This window comes from Hippocampus zosterae, chromosome 7 (assembly GCF_025434085.1).
Source record: "Hippocampus zosterae strain Florida chromosome 7, ASM2543408v3, whole genome shotgun sequence".
Lineage (NCBI taxonomy): Eukaryota > Metazoa > Chordata > Actinopteri > Syngnathiformes > Syngnathidae > Hippocampus > Hippocampus zosterae.
In genome coordinates this window covers 7,821,712-7,833,866 of record NC_067457.1, presented here as the reverse complement: position 1 = coordinate 7,833,866, position 12,155 = coordinate 7,821,712, and the positions used below count along the sequence as shown (strand labels likewise).

Below are 12,155 nucleotides of genomic sequence, written 5' to 3'. Positions count from 1 at the left end.
TCTGTATGTCTCTTTTCTCCGCTCTCTGTATTAGTTGCAACACTCTCTAAGTCAAATGACATTCTGGTCTCACAAATGTGCCACATAGAAAAGGAACGAATCAAAAATCCCACTGTTAGAAAGGCAGAAAAGCATAGAAAGTACTTCAGGGGAACAAAAAAAAACAAATTGGGACCAGAATTTCCATATCCACATTTGTCAGACTTACGTAATCAATGAATGCATCGTTAATTTTTTTTTTTTTTAATCCACATAAACGCCATTTAACTCATTTACTCCCAAAGACGTTTTTAAACGTCTTTTCAAACTTGGCTGGTACTAAATGAGTTCAACATTTTACAGATGTGATTAAACAAGTGTTAAATTATTATTTATTATTTAACATTTAACAAGGTGTGATTTTCAACCGTTTTAGCTTCAAGACAAACGGTATGACTGTCGAAGTGACGCAATCCTTACGTACGTTGTCACGGTATCAGAGGTCAAATTGCGATGCCGCGCTTTGGATTCTTGCCTCGAAATATCGTGCAAATTATTTTTTCACCGCTATTAAATGCATTTTTACTAATGCACAAGTACAATATGTTCCAATGATGATCTCTAGGTAAGAGGGAACATAAAGGGGGGAGGGGGGGGGGGGGGTAAGAAATTGAGTGAGCCGCAAAGCAGAAAGTCATTTTCACCATCGTTTAGTTTCTCTATTATTATCAGGAGCGGTACCACTATAGCAGCAATTAGACGTATCAAATGAAGCTTCCACTTTCAGCCAAAAAGATGAGTAGTTTGTATTATGTATTAAAAAAAAAATAAGACACCACACAAGGAGTTCTTGCCCATCTCTCTCACACCTTGCATTGTCCCATTGTCTTGAAATGAAAACTTTGATTACACCGTTAGGTTTCGCTACGTTCCAGCTGGTCAACGTTGGGTCAACAGGGATGCCAAGGAAGCTTTCCATTGTTGTCCAGCATAAAACAAGGAGGGCTAATCATTGTACAACGCTAGCCCGGACTTGCCCGAGCTTGTGTGACACAAAGTTGAGGACACACCGACAAAAGGTCACCGCTTTAGTTTTGCTGCCGGATTACCAGCTGGTTGAAAAGACGCCGAAAGCGTTGACCCTTTAAGTACACATGGCAGACTTTCCGAGGGTGAAACGGACATTATGTACGCTGTCTGTGGCGTTAGCCTCTATTGACGATAGCATCTAGAAAATGTCCGAAAGAAACACGACACAATATTGTGTGTAACTGGGCGAAACCAGCGGAAAATTCCACATGCGACCCCAACGCCACCAATAGATGACCACTCATGCGACAGTTTGTCAATATGGTTAAAAGGGATTAAGGCAAAAAAAAAAATTCGGTTGCATATCAGCAGATAGCCGCAAACACTCAACTTGTCGATCTAATAAGACGCAGGAGGAACACACACGCGGAATCAGCGCCAAGCTGAATCTTGTCGGCGGGTTTATCTTCAACTCGCCTTTGACCATTGGTCACCTGCGTCAATAATAGTTGGATGCTACTCTTCCTCTAGATAAGCTCCTCGCTCTTTGTTCCGTCACGTCTCTGTTTAATGGACTGACAAATGATAATCATCATTAAAAAAACACAAAAAAAAGCCAATAATTGGGGCTGGATCGCGTATCACGGCATTTGTGTGACCCTTTGGGCGTATGTTTGCCCTTGTAGGAATCGGCTGCGAACATCCTCCTTCGTGCCGCCGTCATCTTTCATTTACTGACAGGCTTTTGTGGCATCGCCGGGGCAAGTTTGGACTTGTATACGATCATGCCCTCCCAAGGTCTAAGGCATGCACACACACCCACACACACACACACACACACACACAAGTACACACTCCTCTCCAATCAAACCAAAACCTTGTGAATACCCCACAACAAAAATGACTGATTTTAGGAGAAAGCTGCTCTTGAGACGAGGCCAATCATGTGCGGTTAATGCCAAAGAGGCTGCAATCGGCCCCGCTAACTTGTTTGATCTCCAGTCATTAACCAGGGGAAAGAGGGTGACATTTTGTTGTAGTGTTTGTCGCCTTTTTGGGGGTGGGGGTGGCAATTATCTGTAGGAGGGTACAAATTCAGAACCTGATTGCCATTCGTCTCAGTTTCATCCGGCCGCTTATCTTGGTCAGGGTCAGTTGTTGAGCTGGAGCCTATCCGAGAAGATTTCGGCAGACTCCATCCTGGACTGGTTTTCATTTTGGAGTATTGTCTTTGTAAAGTGCACCAAATTTACCTGCACGGAGGAACTAAATTATGAAAATATTTGGGTCAAGTAGGGGATAGCCGCAACTTTCTGCGATATTGATCACCCGCAAAATTTTACACTGACCTTTCACTCTGTAAAAGAAACCGATTGAAGCAAGCAAGTTTTATTTGGAGAACTTGCGTTAGTCAGCCTTCATTTCCTCATAGTGATTTCATACATTAGACCCAGATTGTTGATGAGGGATGGTTTTGGCTCGAAATATTATTCCAAAATTATATCATCATTCTTGACCTTTCAAAAGTGTGGAGGAATAGAAAAGATCATTTTTAAGTTCGAAGCATCCAATCAATGTACTCACATCAATACATAAGTCATTCCCTGGGCGTTACCGCTATTCAATTCTGACCGTCAAACTGATACATTGTGACGCGTCAACGATTTGAGCGGCCTTCGTGTTCAAAGTGACGGCGCTTGTTCGCGTTCTCGCAGAAATACAGACTCGAATAGCGGGGGTAGAAATCATGCATCTGTCGAGTTCTAAACGTGGAGGGCAAACGCGACGAAAGCAACACGCCGAACAGTGCATGCGTTCTATCAGGTGTGATCTTCAAATAAAATGGTCATTCATCATTTCCTTTACCCCTCCTTTCAAATCACACTCAAAACAATTAGTCCTAAACCGTTTTCCTGTCCTCCCAGATTGAAACTCAAACATAATGGGTGCATAAAACCGCTCCTTGTTGACCCCCAGTATATAAACCCAACAGTTCTACGTCCTCGGTAAGTAGCGCAACCGACACAGACACAACAAGTACGATGCCGAGCCGGCCTGCCAGGTCTTTTATTAGACGGGGTGGGTCGCAGTAGTGAATGGGCCCGTGGCAGTGGTCTGCGGTGGTCGGAGCTATATGTGGGCGAGTTTCTCGGCAGGCAGCTATTGTTATGGTAAACCGAGGCTTGAATGGAAGAGGATGGGCAGGACACACACACACACGTAAAACTGAGGAAAACACAAGGCGGGGATATAGAGGGCAGCACCCGACCACCTCAGAGATGGCGCGTATGTGAACAAGCACCAGGATGAGGGACCTCAATTCACTTTTTTTTTTTTAATTGCAGCTCATCGTATTATTATCATGACATACCTAAAATGGACACTTTCGGGAAAATACCTGCATTGACCCTTAGCTGAAGGCTCATTGCTACGTGCAGCATTAATTTGGTAAATGATTCCAATGCAAAAGCCTTGCGATTAACTGTTGTGGGGGTGTGGGGGGCACAGTGAATTCTAACGTCACCGATTTAAACTGCATAAGTGAATCTCATTCGTTGTGCATCTTCGTTAAAATGACAAGCTGGAGCGTTATATAAATGCTTAATGATGCAGTCAACATCACGACAACAAACACCAAAACGCATCATCGCACGCTCCATTTCTTTGTTACCTTACCTTCAAGATGGCAGCTAAGGTTTCATGTCGTCAAAAAGCCAAGGTTGCCTCTAGTGGGGGATAATTAAAATCGCAATGTAATCAATTTTTGACTCTTCACATTCAAGGGAAGCGGACAGGGCTAAAATCTGCGCAGAGGCGTGTTAGACCCCGGGTTGGTATTTTCATAACTGCGCTTAAACCGACATGTACATTTTCCAGATTGTGAGCATGAACACGGCCAATGCCATTCAGCGCCAATCAAAGCGACTTCCAGCTAGTAGGATGCTTAAATCATTCAGTACCAGCCAAGTCTAGACCAAGTCTGAAAAGACGTTTAAAAACGTCTTTGGGAGTGAATGAGTTAAAAACAAAAAAAAAGCCGAAGTCAGCTGAGATGGTCTCCAGCAACTCCCGAGGTGTTGAAAATAGATAGCTGGATTATTTGTAAAGCAACTCCAAACAACGGAGACATTAGCAAAACCACAACCATCGAAGCTGCATTTGATCTGTATCTATTTACCGTGAGCAAAATAGCTATTTGTGTCCGTTTATGGACACACAAAGCAATTGTTGTGTCTGTCTAGAGTGGGGGGGAGGACAAACAAAGGGTTAAAAAAGCTTCTGTCCGCCTGATAATCCTCCACTGTTAAAAGCCCTTCAGAAAGACGTGACGTGTGTGAGGTAATCAGTAAAAGATTCAAGTGTGTCGAAGAGAGTGTGTACACCCACACCAACACACACACACATCAGTGAATGGGCAAAAAGGGAGGGAAAAGACAGAGCAGAGGAGGGAAGAAAGACAAGGAATACTCCTCGTTCTTCCCTCTTGCTCAACCGCCTTTTCCACATCCTTGTCTGTTTGCTTACTTCCTGCTACCTCAGTGCGACGGTCATTCTTGCAGGTTTTAAAAGTTGCCTCGCCGGCACGCGTCGCTGATCAAAAGAGCATTTCATTAGCATTTCTCCATTCTTAGAGGTGTTAAATTCCTCTACCTGTTATTTTCACACACTTGGGTAAGATGACTTGGCCTTATGAAGTCGATGAGATTGGAATGGCAACTTCCATACATTGTGACTCATTCAATCCACGATAACGTATTTCCGATTTTCCCAAATTATCTGAATTCAATCTCTTCCACATTTGGCCCGAAAATAATGACTGAGTATTTTAGCGCGAGTGGGAGAAACACAAGACCGTGGAAGACTATTTACTGCTGTGTACAGTACGAATGATTGACATGAAGACTGCCCAATGACTGTATGAACATGCACCGAAAGGCCAGATTTAAAACTGAAACGCAACCCCCAAACCATCGGAAGACTACATGTCGACAAAGGGCACTGAAATCCTTGCACTCTGACTTGGTAAAACATTTAACGCAGAATGTCTGGTCTCGTAGCAGAGTGAGTGAAACTAATTTTAAGGTGGTACGACTGCAAGATAAGTGGACGGCCGAAACCCCTTTGTCTCAGTGTTGGAGCTATTGAATTTCGTCTTTACATCAAAAAAGAAGAAAGCACGTGAAACCTCCACACATGCACGTACGTATTATTCGAGCAGAGGGTACACCGATGTGCTGAACTGTTTTTTTGTGCTCGCTGGCTGTGCACACGCTATTGTCATGCAGCGTGCACACACCTGAGTGCCAATTGTAGTTTGTGGGTAGTTGGCCTCTTCTTCACAGCCTCCCGGAGGAGCAGAGATGTTAACTGGCATTGTTGGGGGGCTGAGCCGAGCGATGGTGTTTAATAGCTCATGATTACTTTGGAGAGGGGAGCCCATAATTACAACCACAAATGATTTCACGCCCCTCACCCTCCACCCATGAGCTCTGATCCTAATCACAGGGAAGTACAGAAGGGGTGGAGCTGAGGAATTGGAACTCGCAGGTTCTTCCTTTGTTTGCTGACAGGAAATGGTAAACATGAAATGTTGTGAATCGCCCCCCCCCCCCCCCCCCAAAAAAAATATTGTGCACTTAGAGCACCAACATCAAACTGACAAATCAGGTCAGCGAGAGTGGAACTTCACGCACATTCATCATTTTACGAAATATATATACTTGTACGGTACATCTCGTTTATTTGCTTGAAAGACGGTGGCATGACACTTTAATGGAACTGCTGTTTTTTTTCGAGAAAGAGCTGCGGATCATCGACATAGCCACGATAGTCAACATTGCCATTCTGAAGCATTTGACCCAAGGGTAACATATAATGTACAGATGGAACAAAAGGGGTCAAAGGATTGACCTTTGAGGAACACCCCGCTGCCCACAAGCACGTGCGTCATGGCCATTCGATCAGACTCAAAGCTACCAATAGTAACAAAATAACTCCTCTCCTCCCAAGGTGCCTTCGCATTGCAGAAAGATATTGCTTACTCAAATGCTGTGATGTTACCCATAAGCCATTTCACATTCCCGATGACATCATTAAAATCATGTCTACCCTTTGAGAATTGCACTGTGCACTTGTGATCAGTATAATTTTTTATTTTACTTTTTTTGCTCAGCAACAACATTAAGCAGCATGCGCACACGCAATCTCCAGTCAGCTTCTCACCAAGTAAAATTAGAACCACCATTTACGCAACATAACCCCTCACAGTAGGAGACAAAACTTCTGCCAGTATTCTCTAATAAAGCCGAATGACGTCAATCTTGTGAGGGTTTATTTGTCATTGCTCCTTTTATGTCCACTTCTTTCAACAGTTAAATGTAGATTACTGGCTTCCAAAAGCGAGACAACAATAGAGGCAGAAAAAGAATGCCTTTTCTGGACGTTTCCACCAGTTTAATGTCTTAACTTGTGTGATCTTCGGCATGACAGCCCACAGCAGACGTACAGCTGCAGATGCAATGCAAACGCTTAACAATCAAAGTGAGTTAGCATTCTGCCCGCGCGGCCCTTTTTTTTTTTTTTTTTGCCCGGGCCATGCCAACCAGCTCGGCACACAAATGAACAATGGCCAGACTACATGTCCTTAAAGGAGGTGTAGACAAACAGAGGAATGTTGGGAGAGGACGGCGCAAAAGCCTACGTCTGCCCACATCAGCCGGCCCTCAATAGAGATTGGCCAGGAACGCGTAAACTGGCACCGCGGGAGTGAAATAGTAAAATGGCTCTTCTCTTCTTCACTTTTATTGTGACTCTTAAATCTGAAAGGGAAAACGCTGGGGCCTAAACCGATTTCTGACACCTTCGCCAAGAAACGGACTCACATTTGCATTTTACTGCTCCGGCGAGCAATCGCTTCATTTCAATATCACTTCGAAAACAATGAACAAAAGCATAAGCAAGGCGTGGTTTGAATTTTCATTAGCTCTATTTGTAGATTTGGATTTTGCTAACATCAAAAATGGCACATTTTCTTGACTAGGTGCTCCAAAGCTAAAAAGCACAGGTGTCAAACTCAAGGCCCGGGGGGCAGATGTGGCCCGCCTCATCATTTTAAGTGGCCCATGAAAACAAAATCAAAGATGACAACTTGCATGACACTTGCTAAAATGTGTACCAAAATTTCATATTTTCATATGTAATGAATCAGTGACATATTGTACGCATTTTCTTGTTACCAAACCGCTCATCACAAACAATACAGGAGTTGAATAAAACGTCATCAAGGGAAACGGTAATTGTAAAGTTGCCTGTGGCATAAAATGAGTTTGACACCCCTGCTATGAAGTAACTTACAAGTGCCCAAATTTAGGACTGATTTTCTTGGTAAATTGTCTTTTTGCTTTATATTATTTTGAGCCCAAATATGTGTTACAGTTGTTACATTGCCGATTACTTTGACATTATTTTTAAGGTGGTTGCACGTTGACTCGTTTCACATATTTTGTTCGTTACGACACGCCTAAAACGGCCGCAGTAAAAATTGAAAACTAACCAACACATCAGCTAGCAGAGAAACAATGAAAACACAACCAAAACCTGAAAGGAACATAAACGCGTGCGAACCTGCTTACATTTAAACGTACACACACACACGAACTCAACAACAAACAATAATATGGGATTGCTGGAATGCACTTGCATCATCGCATACAATTCTTTTCTGTTTCTTATCTACCGCCACAGCATTGATTGTTAATTATGTTTTGTCTTGAGGTGTTTAAGGTCATACGCTCAGTTTGCTTTTTCTTTCTTACCCTTCTATTGCGTTTTTTCCCCTTCACATTTTCCCGGCGGAGGCATCTGATCGCTTTGTTCTCCAGTGGCTAATTTGACTGTACTCCTTGCCAGGCTTGCTGTGTGTGTATGGTGTGTGTGTATGAATGTATGCATATGTGTGCGTGTGGCACTTCTCCCCTGCTAGCTGCTGTTACACAACATAGCTCTTGCATCTACATACAAACACCTCAGTTGCCAGAAATCACGTGCATAAACACACCCGTACAACCACAGCATAGCTGTGGGTCAACTTTTTTTTAAAAATGAGTTTCATTCATATATTTGCTGTTCTCTGACGTGTTTTGCCATCAGATATGTGTAATGATTTTTTAAAAATGTTTTTTTGTATCACATACAGCAAAACTGGTAAAGTTGATTGCAAGATAAGGTCACTATGTGCCTCCTCCTCCTCCTCCTGGCTCTCGGCCTGACAGACAGACAGGCAGGCATGAAGCTCAGGCGAAGCGGCGATTGGTTCCAGCAGGCAGAGTCTAATCAGCCATCAAGCATGAGGCCCTGAAGTGGCTCTCTGACAAGCGGGGACACGGCACACTCACCACGTAATGCATATGTATCCACAGACACAAATTGCATGCAAATGCAAAGTGAAACGCCCAAAAAAAAAACCCTAACAGGGAATATGCATTAAAGCGTCAGACATAAAAACTGATCGCTATCATTGTGTTCTAATTGGACTGCTTTGAATTGTGAGCAGCGGAGCACAGCGTGCACTCGTGCAAGGGAGTGTGCTAAGCACCTACAGCTTAGAGTCACACACACACACACACACACACACACACACACACACACACACACAACTGATGTCTTACCTGTCAGAGGCAGGTGTGGTCTCAGTAGACCCAATCAGTTTTAATTAACCCCTTGTGGGGGAGGTTGGATGCTGGGTAGGGCTTAGTGTGGGTGAGAACAAGAAAACCAAGCGAGGAGAAATTTCTGGTTGTCATCAGAAGGAGGCGTGGGTGAGAAATGAGAATTCACGCATGAACAAAAGGAGGTACGAGTCTTCAACAAGAACAAAAATGAAAGCGTAAAAAGGTGGAATAGAAGTTATGGTGAGCAGATTTTGTCTTCCAGTTGAGAGGCAGCGGGTTTGAATTTTAGGATGGAGTTTGGATTTTCTTGCGGGGTTGGTTCTTTGTAATTTGAGTTCTTCCCCACATCGTGTCTATCCGCCCGGCTAGCTAGCTGGTTTGGTAGTTTTCTTACCATCTACCATCTATCTCGTTAGTATCTATTGATTGATCCATCTCACCGTTTCTACACCTCAAGAGCTTATGCGCACTTTCAACTGGATCAAGACTCGGGCCGCAACTGACGACGTTTCACAAGATCACAAGGACGTAAGAGCAGACAAGAATGAAAATTGACAAGCGGTGTCCGTCTGTCTAACTGGAGCGCTAGCTACTACTTGCCGAGAATAAAACGGAATCATCTTTATTTTTCATCCATCCGTTCATTTTTCGATCTGCTTCATCCTCACAAAAGGGCCGCGAGGCGGAGTGGGTACTGGAGCCTATCCCAGCCAACTTTGGGCAGTCGGCAGGGGACACCCTGAACCGGTTGCCAGCCACACTCACACCTGGGGACAATTTAAAAGTGTTCCATCAACCTGCCATTCATGTTTTTGGAATGTGGGAGGAAACCGGAATACCCGGAGAAAACCCACGCAGGCCCAGGGAGAACATGCAAAGTCCACAGAGGAAGGCCGGAGCCGGGATCGAACCTATGACCTCTGCACTGTGAGAGATGCGGGAATCACTGGACCGCCTTTGTCATGTACATTAAAAAATAAAAATAAAAAAAAGTTTAAAAACCACCCACTAAATTTGACCTCTGCATTTCACTGTAGTAGACGCTGTAAAATCACAAAGTCAATGTCAAAGGTATGCGTCTACTAAAGCATTTGTGTCCTGCTTAAGGACATCATCGCCTTGTGTCTGGGTTGTTGGGGCCAGATAGTCTTGAAATTATTAAATTGAATGGAAATTACTTTAAAGCACAAATATGACCCTCTTTTCTTGGTATGGCATAATAAATAAACAGTCACCAATCGCCGAAGTGAATCAGGAGGTGTCTGGGTCTCATTTTCATGCACTCGGCACACACATTCATTATTGAAAGGTGCGTGGTTAGAATGATCAAGACTTGGCAGATAAGGTGTCGGCGTAATTAGAGGTGACTCCCCGATAGGAGAGTGAGGTCACGTCATGACCGCCGAGCAGGTGCGGTTGCGAGTCGTGGTTTGGTAAAGCAACTGCTCGATGAGATGAGCTCGCGCATCATTGCGTGCCCGTCGTGAAGTCTTGCGCACACACTATTGGGGGTTGGCCTATCTGAATGGAGAGCTGGATTAGAATTCATAAATCCATACCTGCATAAATCCTGTCTTTATGTGTTTTTCGGAGTGGGGGTGAAGCCACCCGACTACAGTACATGGCTGTCAAGTGTGTGTGTGTGTGTGTGTGTGCACGCGCATAGTAGATAGCTCCCCTGGTGAGCCAAATGCTTCAGTGCTTCACAAAGCAAATCACAGCTAATCAAATAAGAGCCCTTAGCAGTGTGCAGACATTGAGAAAAGAATGGAAGAACAGTGTGTGTGTGTGTGTGTGTGTGTGTGTGTGAAGGACGGGTGAGGGGGTGGCAATCCAGTGACTTAAAGAGGTCTTGGATAATACATGGGGGTGGAAGGATACACACCTGCACAACCATAATGGATGGATAGATTTTTGTCACTCTCTCTCACACACACACACACACCCACACATTCGCCGGTTTAGTTCAAACATCTTTTGTTGAAAGTTGTTCGCAAAAATCCTTTACTTGGCAGGTCTTTCATTCGTGGCCTTGTGGTAGGTTTGGAAATCAGACTGATGGCTTATTGAGCGCCGATGCGTATTTGGAACCGTGAGTCGCCGCTTGGAATTGAAATGGATTTCCATGGGACAGGAGAAGTGAACCAATCTCTTTTTTCATCAATGGATGCTACAGCTTCTTGTTGACTTTGAAACACAGCTTGTAGCCGACGTGTGCACATTTTGAGCATGACGTCTCTGATCCACTGGTTAAAGGACGCTTTGATTCTCTCCTCTTTCATCTCAAACCGCTTCAAACACCAAAGCGTGTGACGGAAAAGTGGTTAGGACTGCACGACTGTCCGTGTTTTATGTTATATTATTTTACTTTATGTTAACTGTTTTGTAAAGCGCTTTGTTACAGCTGCCGCTGTTGTGAAAGCGCTATATAAATCAGCATGTATTGTATTGTATTGTATTGTAAGATAAATGTTTGATTTTGTTCCACTTGGCAAAAGCATGAATAACTGCGAGGAGATGAGATCCAATCCACGTTGAGTACAAAATCTTAACTTTTGAGGCACAGCCACATGGAAAGTTTATCTTCTTGTTTCCATGGGGAAAAAAATGGATTCGTAATCTGAACCAATTAAAGGTCAACAAGCATCCCAGAACAGATTATGTCAGACTTCTGAGATTCCACTTTCCAGTAAAACTAGACCTGCTTGAATCCTAAGAACTCACACCAGGAACCTTATGGCTCCAGTTGAAAGATACTCAAGTATTTTTTTTTCTCTACTGCCTGGCATCGATACCGACGCTGTGGGAGTGGCCTGGCTCTCTTTTGACATTCTCACCCTTCGGACACATTGCCCTGTGGGGCTTCATCCACTTGCTGTGGGCACGAGCCTTTGTCGGTTTGTTCTACCTCAAAAGGCAACGTGCAATTGTATCTCCGTCTGTGTGTTTGGCAGCTGTGCCCCCCCCCCCCCGCCCCCCAACCCTCCTCCCAGCGACCACAGAGACCAAAAACACGGGACAGGAATGCCTTTCATTCGCCAATTGGTGGATGCCAAAACATGCCATAATGACCCATATATTCTGAAACGTACACAAAACTTTATAATCTGATGACTTGGTATCCAAATACGAGAATCTGGGCTGCTGATGTGGAAAGTTGTCGTACATTTTAAGTTCAAGTGATGCTTGGGAACTAAAGGGAATTTAGGGCTTAATCTTATAACAATTGTATCAAGTGTAACTGCCAGGAAGTAAATGAAGACACTCTTAAGGTGTTGTTCCCCCCCCCCCAACCCCCGCCTCCACCCCTACTTCATTTTCAAGTGGAATTTTACATTAAAATAACTACAGTAAGCCACGTCCAGACACAAGACGAACCCCGACATGTTCCTGACATTACTCACTAGGCCACGCCCCTCAGACACACACATACAACATAGATGTGCCTTAAATTATTTTATTTTTTTTTTTTACTGC

General features: G+C 43.9%; 1 protein-coding gene across 2 annotated transcripts in view; it reads right to left on the bottom strand.

The window, feature by feature from the left end:
• rhbdf1b (rhomboid 5 homolog 1b (Drosophila)) overlaps positions 1 to 12,155 on the bottom strand; it is a 30,448-nt gene that overhangs the window by 16,609 nt on the left and 1,684 nt on the right. Inside the window, exon 1 of one of the 2 annotated variants that reach the window (XM_052069575.1) lies at positions 7,824 to 7,927. The exons of the other annotated variant lie outside the window; for it this stretch is intronic. The gene's annotated coding sequence lies outside the window, so the exon portion shown is untranslated. Of the gene's footprint in view, positions 1 to 7,823; positions 7,928 to 12,155 lie in introns of those variants that run through there. 2 annotated transcript variants of the gene reach the window in all.